Source organism: Vulpes vulpes, chromosome X (assembly GCF_048418805.1).
Source record: "Vulpes vulpes isolate BD-2025 chromosome X, VulVul3, whole genome shotgun sequence".
Taxonomy (NCBI): Eukaryota; Metazoa; Chordata; class Mammalia; order Carnivora; family Canidae; genus Vulpes; species Vulpes vulpes.
The window spans coordinates 120,691,996-120,709,681 of record NC_132796.1 but is presented as its reverse complement, the minus strand read 5'-3'; the positions used below and the strand labels follow the sequence as shown (position 1 = coordinate 120,709,681).

At 40.7% G+C, this 17,686-nt stretch overlaps 1 protein-coding gene and 1 pseudogene across 13 annotated transcripts in view; both read left to right on the top strand.

The window, feature by feature from the left end:
• Positions 1-17,686, top strand: part of MECP2 (methyl-CpG binding protein 2) — an 86,648-nt gene that overhangs the window by 29,290 nt on the left and 39,672 nt on the right. For 2 of the 13 annotated variants that reach the window (XM_072743610.1, XM_072743617.1), the window contains exon 3: positions 2,497-2,717. The exons of 10 other annotated variants lie outside the window; for them this stretch is intronic. The gene's annotated coding sequence lies outside the window, so the exon portion shown is untranslated. Of the gene's footprint in view, positions 1-1,741; positions 2,718-17,686 lie in introns of all 13 variants that reach the window. One more of the 13 variants, XM_072743611.1, reaches the window with a different exon arrangement.
• Positions 16,093-16,171, top strand: LOC112911515 (U4 spliceosomal RNA; annotated as a pseudogene).

Below are 17,686 nucleotides of genomic sequence, written 5' to 3'. Positions count from 1 at the left end.
TGCCAAACTGTGCCATATAATAAAAAAAAGTCACTTCCCTGAGCCCTGAAAGGTCAGTTTGGGTAGGGTTACTTGGTAGCCACAGCGTGATCTGGGGGCGGGCGTCAGATTAGAGCCGGAACTGGTGATCTGCAACTTCAGTTCACCTTGAAGCAGGTCAGCTGAGCTGAGAGCGCTTTGACTGAGCTCTTCACCTGCCACTGCTGCTGTTGCCTAGCGGTCTTCAGCATGGTGCTCTGTTTGCTTTGGTTTTGGGTAAATGACTTCCTGGTCAATGTTAGTGAGCAGTGGTAAGACATTTTCAGATATGGGAACTGGTGTGTGGTCCCCTAGAAGGATGGCCTCCTGAAAGCTGTCTCAGAACAGCAGAGCCCATGGCTGATGGCTGTGCTTGCTACTCTCCTCCCATGGGAAGTACAGAGAGCACCCAGACACAGATATGACTCTAGAGCAGAATGGATGCCTTTCGAAAAGCTGAGGATCCGAGCCATATGAGGTCTGACACTCAAGTGCTCTATAAGCCACACTTTTGGCTACTTTGCTGCCATTGTGTGGACTTTAATTTTGTAAAAATGAGTGGTTCCCTAATTTCTCAACAGTCAGGCTCAATATCTCAAGCCTTTTTAAAATCAGTGGTCATTCCACATTTGATGTTTTGACACCTGGATTTCAAACATTTCATGTGGTAAGGCGGAACATACTCCTTGAATTTTCTCAGTCCTCTTCCTAAGAAAAAATGTGAGTTGACACTTATGCTGCCATTGCGATTCCAGCGGAGACCCCCAAGTAGCACTTTGTTGTGTCTCTCTGGTGGTTCCTGACACCTCGGTCTAAAGCTTTGTGGACATCCATGACATAGCCTGTTAGGGGACTATGTGAGGGGCAGGGTTTAGGGAAAGGAGAAGAGAAGGTGTGGAAGGAAGTGAAGAGCACTGCACTGCCTCCGAGTCCCAAATTTGGTTCCAGTCCTGATCCTGTGACTCAAATTGTCATTTCTCCTTTATTGCTGCGGGGTGTACTCTGGGCCCTGCTGACAGGACGTTCTTTGTACACCACGTATTTATGCTGGTGGGAGTTGTGTGGCTGGTGCTTTGTGCATTGTCTCAGAAATTGTGTGGACTAAATGTAATATGGGTAGTGAATGGGTTTCTTCTGGTAGATGTTAGGCCTGGGGGTGGTTTATGTTTTTAATAGTCTTTTTCTCAGATTATGAATGGATTTTATAAAACAGGCAGTGGTCACTCTACATAGTTTCTTCTAAGAAATGTAGAAAGGAAGAGATGTTTAAAAACGTATCTATTACTTATGAGTGGAAAAGACTCAGCCATTTGAGCTTCAAGGAGCATTGAGGGGAATTCTCCAAGGACAGGACCTGTCTTTAGTAAATAAGTGTTGGATATCTTACTCTTCTTTTTTTTAAGGAATTATAAAAATAAAAATAATGCATGCTTTTATAGAAAACAAACCATTTTAAAGTATACCATGTAAAAAGGTGAAAGCTCCCCATTACTCTCTGTCCTCACTGCCCACCCAGAGCAACCACTATTAATGTAGATACTTCTGAATCTTCTCAGACTATACAAATACGCATTTTTTGTGTTTTTAACAAACCAAGGATGGTATTACACATAATCTGCATCTGTCCATGTCATGTGTTTTTCTCTGCCTCATTTCTGTTAAACGGCAATGTGATCTGGTGCTGACTTACTGTCATGCATTGTCCCCCTATTGGCTTTCCCAGTGGTTCACTATTAAAAGATGCTACTGGATTGAATTTCCTCACGTGCCAGTCTTTTTGAAGAACAGCTGTCTAAACCTGGAATTGCTGATGGGTACCACCACATCGCCTTCCAAAATGTCTCAGTTCCCACGACAGTCTGAGAACGTGGCACTTCCCATACCCTCCAGAATTGGATGCCCATCTTTTCAATTTGTGCTCCTTGGGTTATTACTGAGGCTGGACCTCAGTAATCATCAGCTGTTTGTATTTTGTCTTTGTGAATTGCTTGCCTGTTGATGTCCTGCATTCATTCTTCCATCAGGATATTTTTTTAAGTTGATTTGTAAGAACTTATTATGTATTAAGGATATTCTTTGTCATCATGCAGATGTTTTTCCTACCTCATCATATAATTTTGATTCTGCCTCTCTTTTTGATGTATGAGATTTCTGTTATTTTTTTTTCTTTGGCTTTTATACTTAGAAAGTCCTTTCCTACTTAAAGAACATGTTAATATTCATCTATATGTTTTTCTTCCTAAAAAAACTTGATGTACTATATTGATATATATAAAAGAATCTTATAGGTAAGTTGTCCTGTGTTTTTCATATGGTTATAATGCCTGTTTTTGTATTGAACTTTGAGTAGGGATGAGGTCTAGAGCCCATTTAGCCAGTTGTGTCATAGCCATTTGGTGATTCAGTCATCTGGTCTTCACCTTCATCATAATGTTGACTTCAAGTAAGCAAAGCATCTCTTCTTTTTTCTTTCTGAAGTTTTTCTTTGTGAGACTTGATGGCAAGCTGGTCAGCATATAACCATCTCTTCATTCACCCAACAAGTCCTTGAGCCCCTGATTCAAGGCAGGGCCAATGTTGGGCCCTGCAAGTGCTGCCTTCTCCTTGACTTGGGGCAGGGCTACAGAGGTTGCAGTGCCAGTGGCAGCAGCTACAGTGCTCATTCCAGAAGACTCAAGAAAATAGTGGATCTTCACAAAGTAGGTTTTGGATAAACTAGGAGGAATCCAGAGGGGTGTGTGTGTGTGTGTGTGTGTGTGTGTTAAATTCTAACACAGAAGTGAGAGCTTAGGGTAGACTGCAACATAAGCATCGTTTGTTTCCTAACTCATGTAATTGCAAGCTGATTTTTGTCTTGAATTATGATGAGGGCTTTTTGCTGTTAAAACAGTTCTATATTCAGCTAGCTCAGTTGTGATGGAATAAAAGTTGTGTACTGATAAAAATGGTAATTTACTTCTATGATGATTTTGAAGCATTTCTATAATAGCTCATAAAAATAAAGACAGGCTTTTGGTGATTATATTCTGAGGGAAAAAGTAATTTTTTGCAACTTGCATCATTTAAATCTAATAAATAACCTTAAAACTGAAGTGGAATCCTGATTTGAATCGAAACATATTTTTTACTTAGAGGAGGGATATAAATGACTTATGATTAAGGAAAAACCTTCTTGTATAAGGCTGGGGTTTTTTAAATGAATTTTTAAAAATAGGTATATAGTACAGAATGAAAAAGGTTGTGTAAGAGGTTATATGGTTAAAGAGCTCCTTGCCACCTTGTTCCCAAATATCCATTTCTCTCTCATTACCAGTTTCTTACTAATCTAGGTGTGTGTGTATGATGTGTGTGTGTGTGTATGTACATGTGCCTGCGTGTAATTTTTAAAATTGTGGTAAAATATACATAACATAAAATTAGCATTTTATCCATTTTTAAATGTATACTTTTGTGACATTAAGAGCATTCTTGTGCACCTGTCTCCATTATGTGTTTCCATAACCCTTTTCATCTTGCAAAACTGGAACCATCTCCACTAAACCCTAACTCCCTATTCCCCCTCCCCCAGCCCCTGGCAACTACTCTTCTCCTTTCTGTTTCTATGAAATTAACTATTCTTAAAAAAAAAAGGAAAAAAGAAATTATTCTAGATACCTCATATTATCTATTTTAGAATTGTGTTTATATATTTTGTGTACATATATACATACAAACAAGGGTGTGTGTTTGTTTTGACACAAATGGTAAAATACCACGTACATTTCCAAAATGTGCTGTTTTTAGTTAATGTATCTTGGAGATTGATATCAATTTCTATAGAGCTAATACCATTCTTTTAAGGGTTTAGAAGAGATTTCTAGACGTGGGACTTGCCTGGGTCAAAGTGTATCTGCATTTTAAACTTAGATATTGCTAAATCAAAGGTGGCCTTTTAATTGCATAGTTTTAAAGAAAAGACTAGGTATGAGTAAGTGAGCACAAAAATTTATGGCTGTGGTGCTATTTGTAGAGACTAGAGAGCCGTTAATTAATTAGGCTAGGAAGAAATAATTTTTAGCAGTTAGCATTAGAGACAAAACTTCAGAAGCTTCCATTTCATCAGATGTGACCTCATGTGAGCAGAGCCTGTGAGGCAGGACCCTTTACTTGACAAGGAGAACTTCAGCCAGTTCTCATCTGTGAACTTTGAAGAAAATGGAGCATTTTTATTTTGGTACTAAGTTGCACTGGCTCCTTGGGACTCAGAGCTGAAGAGTCTCCTGAAGCTGCTGGACCTTCTATCTTATTTGCATTTTAATATGCTTTTTAAAAGATGTCATTTATTTATCTATGAGAGACACGGAAAGAGAGGCAGAGACATATGCAGAGGGAGATGCGGAACTCGATCCCAGAACCCTGGGACCACGCCCTGAGCTGAAGGCAGATGCTCAACCGCTGAGCCACCCAGACGTCCCTGTATTGTAATATGCTTAAGGAATATCCTGGAAGTATTTGGAACCAGATTGCTGTTGCTTCATTTCTCTTTGATTCTTGTCCTCTTGATAGAGCAATACTTCATTAATTTACCATATACCAATTGAGTGTATATTCTGTGTCATTTACTGTACTAGATGCTACAAATTCCCCTCAGCTATCTTCAGGCATAAAGGAAGACTCAGATAGGCAAACAGACTATTACTTTACAAGGGGCCAAATGTTATGATGGAAGAGTACCGACCACTGAAGGTGCACATAAATGTTAGAGGGGTCCCATCTAGACTTGGTAGTGAGGTCAGGGAAGAGACTTCTTTGAAAAGTGATCTCCAGGACTTGAACGATAAGGCAACATTAGCTAGGGATCCCTGGGTGGCGCAGCGGTTTGGTGCCTGCCTTTGGCCCAGGGCGCGATCCTGGAGACCCCGGATCGAATCCCACGTCAGGCTCCCGGTGCATGGAGCCTGCTTCTCCCTCTGCCTGTATCTCTGCCTCTCTCTCTCTCTCTCTCTCTCTGTGACTATCACAAATAATAAAATAAAATTTTTTAAAAAAAGGCAACATTAGCTAGTCCAGGAGAAGATATGAGTGGGGAAGAGACCAGCATGTATGGAGGCTCAGACAAGAGAGAACTAATGGGCTGGGTCTGAGGAATCTGGAGTGTGGAGATGGGACAGGTGCAGCAAGCCAGGCCTGAGGGCTAGGAGCAATTTTGTTTACAGAGAGTGCTGGTAGGAAATCAGACACACCTCACCCTCTGTGCCAGATAGGTTCTGCTTTCCTTATACATTGTATCACATTCTGAAATGTTCCTGAGCCCCAGAGGCAATGAGAGGAGTTGTGGCTGTCCATCCTGTCCCCTTTCCATCCCATACTACTCCAGAGGCCCTCTGCCCCTGAGCTGAGTTCCCACCACCCATCAGGTCCCCAGGGCTCGCACTCCAGGTCTCTTTATGGAACCTTCCTTCCCTCCACTTCTGTCCCAGAAGACCCATGAGGAGAGGGCTTCCCCTTCTCCAACACACTTCATTCTCTTATACTTGATACTGAGGGGTGGGCAGGAGCTTAGGTGGTGTGAGAGTCACCTCTGATGCCAAACTCACTGCTTAGTTCTTTTGATTTTTATTTATTTATTTTTACCAAGACTTTCATGGTGAAGGAAGCAGTCCATAAGCAAGCTCACTCTCTTGTCAAGGACCAGGTCCACCCTGATGAGCCACCATGGATGGCACCACTGTAATCCCCACAAGCCTGGGCCCAGGAAGTTGGATCAGAGCCCTCTTTGCCTCTTTGTACCTACCTACTTCTCTGCCCTCCCTTAGGGCATCCTGATGCTTCTGCCTTTGAGGTATTGCCTTCCCGCAATACTGTCTTCCTCCCAAGCCTCTTCACTCTGCTCATGTGTTAGCAACTCAAGCGCTTTCTACTTGGACTTCAGAAATGTTAGCATTTTACCCTATTCACATCATTCTCCTTCTATGAAACTCCAGTGTGACGGCTTCAGTGAAATCCCAGGCCGTGGTTGCACTTGCTTGCCCTGCCTCCCTGAGGTAGCCAGTCCTCCAAAGGTAATGGGGATACTCTCCATGCAAGCTTTATGCTGTGTTACACACGATAATATATAACATGATAATATATAACATTCAAAACTTGTTTTTACAAATATGCAGGAGGGTTTCCTACTCTGACATTCTGTAACTTGTTCTTTTCACTCAGTACTTGGCTTTTGAGCTTATTCTGTATTGCTCCGTACAGACCTTCATTCAACATGTCTCCCTGTGCTGTAGAAACATCTTTACAACAGAAGCCCCACCAGAGCCCAGAGGGAGAATGGAATTTAGAGAAATGGGGATTGACATCTGGTTTATGTTTACATCTTTTGGTCCTATTAACCAAGAAGATATTTTTATTTCTTTGTTTGTGAAAGCTTTCTACAAAAAAAGGCATCCATTTTCTAGATTTATTAATAGGGCAGTCCAAAGGTTTTATTTTTAGATTTGAAAGAAAGCAAAGAAGGCTTCTGAGATATGCACATTTCCCTTTGTTCCCGTCTTCTTTGCAACATTCCACATTGCTGCTAAAACACGAACTTGAGCACTTTTAAGCACTAGCTGACTTTCTACGTGTGGATTATTTTTTTTAATATTTTATTTGAGAGAGAGAGAGCATAAGTAAGCAGGAGCGGCAGAGGGAGAGGGAGAAGCAGGCTCACCACTGAGCAGGGAGCCTGACGTGGGGCCGGATCTGGGGCCTGATCTGAGGACCCTGGGATTATGACCCGAGCTGAAGGTAGACTCTTAACTGACTGAGCCATCCAGGCGCCCCTACATCTGGATTATTTTTGAAAATATTAAAGTATTTTGGTTTTTTGGGGACTTTTAGCAGTACTTACGTTTTGACGTTACTTTGATGAGTTGTATTTTAAATGAGTCTATACATATTTAAGAATGTATTTTAAAAAATATGAATTTGTGTGTTTCTGTGTTTTGTTTTTTAAACAGCAGAAGGTATCAGTCCATATTAAGTACTAATTTGCTCTAATATTTTCAGCTGTTTTTGGAATTATACTTGGCCAAAAAAACAAAACAAAACAAAACAAATGTCTGCAGTTGTGACAGTTTGTCTTTTTGTTCTGCTTAACTCCAGAATAATTCTAGTGAATTTTTTTCTAGGCTCATAAGAACATAGAAATGATTAAAGTTGTCATAATACTTAAGGAGTTAGAGAAAGTTGAAAGTCTTTTTTTAAGTGGTCACCCTATTAAAAAAATGTAGCTTATAAGCAACTGTCTAAAATTTCTTAGATACTCTTCTAGATTAAGACAAAGAAAAATGTATTTGTTAAGCTATTTATTTTTTAATTATAAAGCATCATTGCAGAAAATTTTGAAAATGCATATGGAAATCACTCTGGAAACTGTACCACATGGAGAAAACTGCTGTTACTCTTTGGTCTGTATCTTCCTAGACCAAGGATTCTCTTCTGACTTATGGTTGAAAATCCATGGGTTCTGTGACCTTGGATGGGAAAAATACTTCATCTTGATGTTCACTAACCTCTCACTGAAAAATCAGTTTTCCTTCAATGAAAAATGTAGGCCACAGACCATGGTAGTATTAGGAGTACCCGTGACTTTGTCACCAATAGAGATGAAAGATGCTTTTTTAAAAAAAAAAAAATTATTAGATTTTCCTGTACTTTATTTTTTTATTAGATTTTATTTATTTATTTGACACAAAGAGAAAGGACACAAGCAGGGAAAGCAGGATAGGGAAAAGCAGGCTCCCTGCTCAGCAGGGAGCTCAGTATCAGGACCAGAATGATGACCTGAGCTGAAGGCAGATGCTTAATCGACTGAGCCACCCAGGTGCCCAAAAGATACTTTCTTATTACATTATAGTTATAGATATTTCAGAAATATCATTTGTCCTCATCATGTTTCACACCTAGGGTAGTTATTAGACCTAGTTATTTAATGGTTTCCTAAAGAAGCACATATTCCTCTAGCACCCATTTCCACATATGTTGTTAATCAGTTTCTATGCATCTAATTTTATGCATTTCAAAACATTCCTCTGAGGAGGGTTCCAGAGAGCCCAAAGGGTCCATGACAGAAAAAGGCTAAGAACACCTGTGTACATTATACCATGCAACTACAAACATTGATGCAGTTTAGCACTTGAGTAGTCAGTATGTGGGGAAAGAGCCTAAAGAAAGCCCTAGAGCAGGAGTGCAATAAAGGGAGACAAAGTAACATTTAAAGCTTACTTGAAAATATCCTATCAAATATTTTTATGAACACATTTAGTGTTTTGCAGAATCTGTGCAAAGTTTAATGCTACTAAATCTGTTTAAGAATACTTTTTTTTTTTTTACAGAATGCCTGGATGGCTCAGCAGTTGAGTGTCTGCCTTTGGCTCAGGTCTTAATCCTGGGGTCGTGGGATTGAGTCCCACATCAAGCTCCCCACAGGGAGCAGGCTTCTCTCTCTGCCTATGTCTCTGCCTCTCTCTCTCTCTCTCATAAATAAAAGACATCAATCAGACATCTATCTGTAGATGTCACACTTACGGGCAATTCTTTGTTTTTTCTTTTTTTTAAAATTTTTTTAAAATTGTTATTTATTTATGATAGTCACAGAGAGAGAGAGAGAGAGAGAGAGAGAGAGAGGCAGAGACACAGACAGAGGGAGAAGCAGGCTCCATGCACCGGGAGCCCGATGTGGGATTCGATCCCGGGTCTCCAGGATCGCGCCCTGGGCCAAAGGCAGGCGCCAAACCGCTGCGCCACCCAGGGATCCCTTCTTTGTTTTTTCTTACTTTTTATTTATTCATTCATGAGAAAGAGAGAGAGGCAGAGGGATGCGGGACTCGATCCCAGGACCCCAGGATCACACCCCAAGCCGAAGACAGTCTCTCAACCGCTGAGCCACCCAGGCGTCCCTGAGAGAGAAAATCTTAAGCAGGCCCCGTGCACAGTGTGGAGCCCGACACGGGGCTTGATCTCAACCCTGAGATCATGACACCAGAGCTGAAATCAAGAGTTGATGCTCAACTGACTAAGCCACCCAGGTGCCCCTTTACACCAGCGTTTTTGATGAGCACATGACTTTTCATTGAAGTCCGTGCCTCGATTTAATTAGGGGCATATCCGTTGTTTATGTGTTTTCATTGCTCCAAATGACAGGTATGGATATGTGCTGATGATTCCACTCCGTGCCTGCATCTCTAGCCTCCCTCTTGAGCCCCACATTGAGTAGGCTCTTCAGAATTTCCGCCTGAGTTCCTCACAGACATTTCAAACTTAACAAGTCCCAGACAGTTCTCTTGCATCCCCCCCACCCTTCATATCTGCTTTTATTGCTTTTTTAAATCCCAGTACATAACATCAGTATCCATCCTGTTACCAATCCAGAATTCTATGAGTTGTCCTTTGATTCTACTCTTTCCTTTACCAGCAACTCCTGTGGGAATCTACATTCAAAATGTACCTCAGAGCCAACCACTTCTCACCACCTGTAATGCTAAGAACTCAGTCCAAGCCACAAGTCACCCCTCAATGGATGCAGCAGGACTTTGGGCGACATTGAGCAGCTTCCTCACTGACACTCATGAAACACCACACATTTCATAGGACTATTTGTTAAAGTGACACTCAATTCTAAATGATGGTATTGTTCCACATTTAGTAACTTCATCTGGCCAATACATTTCAGCTTAAGTACTGAATTCCTTGCTGCTCCATGCTTAAGGATCTGCAGTTCATCAGGCTGTCATCCAACCATTTATTCCACGATGGAGTTAGGTGTGTACAGTACTTCAGGCCCTGTGGTAAGCAGGCTGTAGGATGATTGAGACATTTTGGTACCTTTCATCGTAAAACTTCTGTTTGGAGAGAGAGAGACAGACTTCACGTAATTGACAAATAATTATGTAATTTCAGTAGGTTAAGTGCTCTGAAGGACAAGTGGTGGTGGTGGGGTGCTTACTATGATCCTGAGTAATGGAGGAACAGTCCAACCTGGAAGGGGTAAGGAAACCTGTGCTGAGGAGGCAATGTTGAAGCCGAGAATTGAGGGTGAAAAAAGTGGGCAAGATGCAGAGTGGAGAAGGGCTTTCCTAACTGAGAAGAGCCTTTGTGAAGGCCCCGAGCCTGGCGCATGAGAGAGCTTAGCGGTCTGAGGCACTTAAGAAGCCCTGTGTGGCTGGAGCAGAGCTGGGGAGGGGGGTGGCAGTGATGCAGGCAGACAGGTCAATGGGCTAGGTGCACGGTTTTTTTTTTCTTTTTTTTTAAGATTTTATTGATTTTAGAGCGTGAGCATGCTCAAGCAGGGGGAAAGGGAGAAGGAGAGAAAAGATCTCAAGCAGACTGTGCTGAGCGCAGAGCCCAGCACAGGGCTCGATCTCACCACCTTGAGATCATGACCTGAGCGGGAATCAATCAAGAGTCAAATGCTTAAAAAAAAAAAAAAAAAAAGAGTCAAATGCTTAACCAACTTAGCTACCCAGGTGCCCCGGTGGAGGATTTTTTATGTTAGAGCAGTAGGAAACTATTGAAGAGTTAGGTTGTTTGGGGTTGGAGTTTTTATCAAAATATTACAGCCACTTGATAACAATATAACTTGTCTCAAAACAGGTTATGGTGAAAACAGCAGCCTACCCCTTCCTCTTCCTGTTCCACTACCCAGATAGGACACCTTTTAACTGGTTCTACTTTCAGTTTCTTTGATGGTTACCTTCAAAATTAAATCACATGCTTACACATCTTTCTTGATTTATACCAACCTTTGGGGAATTATATGAACTCCATGAAATGAAAGAGGATGGCTTAGTGTCTATCACCTCCCATGTTGAGACTCATATTTTCTCTGTAACTTCAACTATTAACATCAGCTTTAGTCTATATGACACTTCTTTGTTAAGGTGAAGATGTGAATGACCCTGCTTTTTCTCCTACCTTTTCCCCACTTTTACTTCTAAAAGCTACACTTGACCATATCAGTTCTTAAAATTGTTAACATTTGTGTTCTGCCCTACAACTACATCCAGTTAGTCATAGGTTAATTTTAAAGTTGAAAACCTATCGGGGTGCCTGAGTGGCTCAGTGGTTGAGCGTCTGCCTTTGGCTCAGGTTGTGATCCCGGGGTCCTAGGGATCAAGTCCTGCATCATGCTCCCTCTGGGGAGCCTGCTTTTCCTTCTGCCTGTACTTCTCCCTCTCTCTGTGTGTGTCTCATGAATGAATGAATTGAATGAATGAATGAGTGAATAAAATAAAATCTTTAAAAAAAGAAAGAAAATCTGTCAATGTCACTGACACTGTTACACATATGTAAATATTGTTTATCCTGAGGTCAAGTCACAAATGCTAGGATGACATTTCCTTTATAGGTCTGCAGTCACAGTTGCTAGACCACTCAAAGGAGAGTGTGACCAAGCAAGGTAAATTGGATCCTCTTTTCTTAGACTCCGTCACCTGCTTAAAATCCTTGCCAGAATTAACCTGCTTTATATTTAGACCTTGGCTTTCTTATACAGGTCTTCCCACTGTTTCTGATTGCATTTTGCTCTTTTTTAATAGTATTCCCTGATTTTGTTGTAAAATCTTTCCAGCCATGCTGTTTCTTTCTGCAGTTTTGTGTTATCATCTCCCCTTTCCCCCTCAGAGATTCCACTCAGACCTCTCTGTTCTCCTTCTGCAATCTGGATATTTATTCTCTAAGGTTGTACTTAGCTGCCACCTGGATCTTCCCTTCACTGAGCTCTTGGGTTGGAGCCCCAGAAGCCATGTCTTTTACATGGTTTACTCCTTGTTTTCTGGAATACACCTTTAAATAACTTACTAAGATAATGGTGTGTGTGGGCAATAAACTGTAGTGGACACTGTTATTACTTACCCGTGTCCATTCCTTCTTTACCCATTCCTATCAAAACCCTGGTATGATTCACCTTTCTACCTTTACCACCACCAGAAAGGATCCTTAAGTCATTCCCCACATTGTATTCCCTTGGCAATTGTTATTGATCAAGGTTGGACTTACGGTCTCAGTTGATCCATTCAGAATGAAGGGAAGAGCTTTGATGGTATATTCAGGGTAGACTCTCTTTCCTTCACTGGATATAAATCAGGAAAGTGCTGTTGGCAGCTCTGGTGTAACCTCAGGCTGAGGTACTACCAAGCTTGAGGACAGCACTTCCTCACCACGGTTGGTGGAGCAGAGGGATAGGAGGAACCTGGTGTCTGCCCCAGCTCTGGACTTCCAGTTATGTGAGAATATATTTTCTTATTGTGTAAGCCGGTTTGAGTTGGCTTTTCTGTTACTTGCAGCCAAAAGCATTATAAGAGACAAGTCTTCTGAGTCACTGCATGTCTGAAATGCTTTACTTATGCTCTTCTCGATTGAGCATAGGATTCCAAGTTAAATCATTTCACCCCTGATTTTGAAGGCACTACTTCCATTGTCTTCTAGTGTGCAAAGTCACTGATGAAAGAAACATCTGATGTTAATCTGATTGTGGTTCTTTGGTAGGTGGCCTTTTTTCTTCTTCCCTGGAAAATTTTTAGGATTTTTTTTTTTAGTGTCTTGAAATTTCAGGAGAATGTGTCTGGAATTGTGTCTTTTTCATTCATTGTACTGGGGTCATTCAGTCAAAATACTTTTTGTCTATTGTCAATTCTTTTTAAAAAAATGTTTCATTTTTCCATTTTCTCTTTTTTTTATGGAGATTCCTTTTAGCTTAATTTTGGACTTCTTATATTGGTCCTCTGTCTTAATCTTCTCATATTTTCCTTTTGTTTTCTTTCACTCTGAATTTTGGAAGATCTCCTAGACTCTATTTCCATCCCTTCTGTTAAATTCTTTATTTCAGCCAAATCTTTTTCTCTACTTACTGTGAATCTTGTGTGCCCACTGCCTAGATTCAATAATTGTTAACATTTTGACATACTTGCTTGGTCTGTTTAGATATGTGCATTTTTATATCTTTTTGCTGACCATTTGCAAGGAATTTGTAGATATCATGACATTTCATCCCTAAGTACTTCAGCATACATATCCTGAAAATAAGGACATTTTCCAATATAACACAATGCCCACAGCACATCTAAGAACATTAACAGTTCTCTAATGTTATCATCAGACAGTCATTCTAAATTCTAATTTCTCCCAAATGATTCTTGCCGCTGTTTGGGAAGAGGAAACTGGAAAGCGATTAAAATTTATACCTTACATTTGAGTATGTTTCCTTTTTCTCTTTTATTTTTTTTTAATATTTTATTTATTTATTCATGAGAGAGAGAGAGAGAGGCAGAGACCCAGGCAGAGGGAGAAGCAGGCTCCATGCAGGGAGCCCGACATGGGACTTGATCCCGGGTCTCCAGGATCAGGCCCTGGGCTGAAGGCAGCACTAAACCACTGAGCCACCTGGGCTGCCCTCCTTTTTCTCTTTTAATAAAAACAGCCCCACCCATTCCACCTGTGACATTGACTTTTTGAATCAACCTGCCCAGTTGTTTTACAGAAGGTTCATATTCTAAATGTGTCTCTTTTCCTGTTTCTCCCTTATAATTAATTATAAATGAAAGGTTAGATTAGAGGGCTTGCTTAGGTAAACATATTGGGCAAGATTATTTAGTGTTAGTATCAGATCAGGAGACACACACTGGATAGGTATCCTGTGGCTCCTGATGTTCTGTTTTACCATTTAGTTGAGGAAGCAGATGACTACCAGGTCTCTCCAGATGCAGCTGCACAATTTTCCTGTTGTAATTGATAAGTAATGTGTGGTATGATGCTTTGGCACCGTACAGAGGTTCTGTTGCCCAACAACCATTCACGCAATGATTTTAGCATTCATTGATGATCCTTTCTTGCTTTAATCTGTTATTTCACTGGGAATTACAAAATGATGGATTTTCTGATTCTGTTACCTCTTCTACATTTAATATTGGCATGCTTCTGTAAAGAACTTTCCCTCATCAAGTAAGGAAGAACTGTATTTCCTCCTAAAAAGATACCATAAGTACTAAATCTTTGCCTTTAATTACTAAATTAATTACTAAATTCCAAAGTAAGGAGTTGCTGTAATAGTCACCCTCAGATGGTGGCAAACTGTTTGCTGTTGTGTTTTCTCTTCTCTTTCATGTCATTGTGGACTCACGGATTTTTGTTTATTGAATGTTTTATAATTCAGCTATAGTCACTTTTTTTATCCAATTATTCCAGATTTGGTCAATGAGAGCCCCTTCATGCTGGCACCTGGGTCCTTTGGCATACTCTCATTAATGAATCTTTGAGTGATTCTTTGCTTTCTGGTACAGTAAGAAAACATGTGTTCTTTTTCCATGTGTGCTTTTCCTGCCCCAGAACTGGTTCCAAGAGCTCTGATTCCTTTTAGTGGAGAATGGTATTTAGTAGCCAAGATTTGGGTGCTAGATGTGCTCGTTCTTACAGGGGTGACATTCTCTCTAGGTTCTCTCAGTGGATAAAGCTACAAAATATACTGAAAAGGATTTTAAACTAATATTGGAAATTTAACATTTGAGGGCTTGTCTTTAACTTTTATTCTTTCATATCTTTTTCTTACACTGAAAATGTTGATTCATTTTTTAAGATTTATTTATTTGAGGGCAGCCCTGGTAGCTTAGCGGTTTAGCACTGCCTTCAGCCCAGGGCGTGATCCTAGAGGCCCAGGATCGAGTCCCACGTCAGGCTCCCTGCATGGAGCCTGCTTCTCCCTCTGCCTGTCTGTCTGTCTGTCTCTCTCTCTCTCTGTCTCTAATAAACAGGAAAAAAATTTTTTTTAAAGATTTGAGAGAAAGAAAAAAATTAAAAAAATAAAGATTTGAGAGAAAGAGACAGAGTGTACAAGTGGGGGGAGGGGTCGAGAGGGGGGAAGCAGACCCTGCCGAGCAAGGGAGCCCGGCGATGCAGGACCTGATCTCAGGACCCCAAGATCATGATCTTACCCTAAACCAAGAGTTGGGTGCTTAACCAGCTAAGCCACACAAGCTCCCCAAAGATGTTGATTCTTAACATACTTGCTTTATCAAATAATATACATAAAATAGTTATAAAATTATAATACCAATATTACCACTAACCTGCAGTCTCAGTGATTGAAGAATCACAGGACAGAGTTCACAGCAACCACAGAGGCTGGAAACCAAGGACAGAAATCCTGGAAAGCAGATAGACACAGGCAGGGGGCCCAAATTTTTCATATAAACTTGACCAAATTCCAGCTATGGCAAAATAAATGAACAGAACTTCAGATGCCTCCCACCGTAGGGGAAGATAGTTTGGAGTTTGAATTCTACCAATTTGACTGTCTGCTAAAATAAATTGGTACTGTTTATTGGACTATTAACAGAATCCAAAATCTGTCAGTCTATCATTCACAATGTCTGGACATTTGAAAAATTGGAAAATGTGATCCTTACTCAGGAACCAGGGGTAAGCAAATTTTTTCTGTACACAGTAGCTATTTTAGGCTTTGCTGGCCATGTAGTCTCTGTCACAACTATGCAACTCTGCTGTTATAGTGTGAAAGCAGCCATAGATAGTACATAAGTGAATAGGCATGATTGCATTCCAGTAGAATTTTATTTATAGGTAGTAGGTCAGATTGGGCCTGCAGGTCATACTTTGCTTACCCCTCCCTGTTCAAGAGAACAGGCAATCAATGGCAACGTACTCCAAGATGACCCAAGTGTTGGAATTAGCATAGACAAATTTTTAAAGCAGCTGTTGTAACGAGCTCAAGTACATAAAAGAAAATAGCTCATAATGAAAACACAAATCAGTAGTCCTAAATCCACTCATATTGATAATTACATTGGATGAAAACAGACTAGACATTTCAGTTAAAACAGCAGAGATTGTAAGCTGGATTAAAAATCAAGGCCCAGGGGATCCCTGGGTGGCTCAGCGGTTTGGTGCCTGCCTTTGGCCCAGGGCGCGATCCTGGAGTCCCGGGATCGAGTCCCGAGTCGGGCTCCCGACATGGAGCCTGCTTCTCTCTCTGCCTGTGTCTCTGCCTCTCTCTCTCTCTATGTCTATCATGAATAAATAAATAAATCATAAAAAAAAATCAAGGCCCAGAGCTTTGCGCAGTGGCAGTATTGTAGCCAATGAGGTTTATCCGAAGCGTGATTATTGCTAATTGAAAAATCAAGGCCCAGGACCTCTGGGTGGCTCAGTCTGTTAAAAGCATCTGACTCTTGATCTCAGTTCAGGTCTTGATCTCAGGGTCATGAGTTCAAGTCCCATGTTGGGCTCTATGCTGGGAGTGCAGCCTACTTAAAATCAAGGCCCAACTATATGTTGTCTATGAGAGAAGTGGTTTTAATATAAAGACACAGCTAGGTTGAAAATAAAAGAATGGGGAAAGGTATACTGTGCAAACAGTAAGCATAGGAAAGCTGGAGTAGCAATACTAATATCAAAAAAAGCAGACTTCAAAACAAAGGATATTACCAGAGATAAAGAGACACACTTCATAGTGAGAAAAGGATCAGCTCATCAGGAAGACATTGACAATTGGGGATCCCTGGGTGGCGCAGCGGTTTAGCGCCCGCCTTTGGCCCAGGGCGCGATCCTGGAAACCCGGGATCAAATCCCACGTCGGGCTCCCGGTGCATGGAGCCTGCTTCTCCCTCTGCCCATGTCTCTGCCTCTCTCTCTCTCTCTCTCACTGTGTGCCTATCATAAATAAATAAAATAAATAAAAATTTAAAAAAAAGGAAGACATTGACAATTACAAATGTGTATGTGCCTAGTTATAAAACTAGTTATAAAGCTGCCAAGTACATGAAGAATAATTGGCAAAATTAAAGAGAGAAATAGATAAATTTGTAATCAGACTTGGGAAATTTTAATACTGAGTAATTGTTAGAACTAGACAAAAATCCGGATGCAGATCTGAACATTACCAGCCACATTGACTTAATCGACATTTATGGAATAACACTCAACAATTGCAGAACACATTCTTTTCAAATGTACATAATACAGTTCAACACTATATCATTTGCTGGATGATAACACAAGTCTCAGTAAATTCCAGAAGTTTATGTTCTTTGATCAGAATGGGATTAAATTATAACAAGATCTAGAAGAAAAACCCCAACTATTTAAAAATTAATACATTTCTGAATAGCCCATGGGTCAAAGAAGTCAAAAGAAAAATTAGAGAATATTTCAAGTAACAATGAATTATAATGAAAATAAAACATTAAGATTGATAGGATGCAGTTAAAGGAGTACTCAGCGAAATTTATAACCTTAAATGCATTTACTAAAAAAGAAGAAAGGTATAAAATTAGTGATCGAAGATTCTACTTTAAGAAGCTAGTAAAAGAGGGGATCCCTGGGTGGCTCAGCGGTTTGGCGCCTGCATTTGGCCCAGGGCGCGATCCTGGAGTCCCGGGGATCGAGTCCCGCATCGGGCTCCCGGCATGGAGCCTGCTTCTCCCTCTGCCTGTGTCTCTGCCTCTCTCTTTCTCTCTCTCTCTCTCTCTCTCTCTCTCTCTCTCTGTCTATCATAAATAAATAAAAATAAATCTTAAAAAAAATTAAAAAAGCTAGTAAAAGAAAAAGCAAAGTAAATAGAGGGAAGGAAGTGATAAAGGTAAGAGCAGGAATTTATGAAGTAGAAACAGCCATAGAGATAATTAACATAGCCAAAAGTTGGATC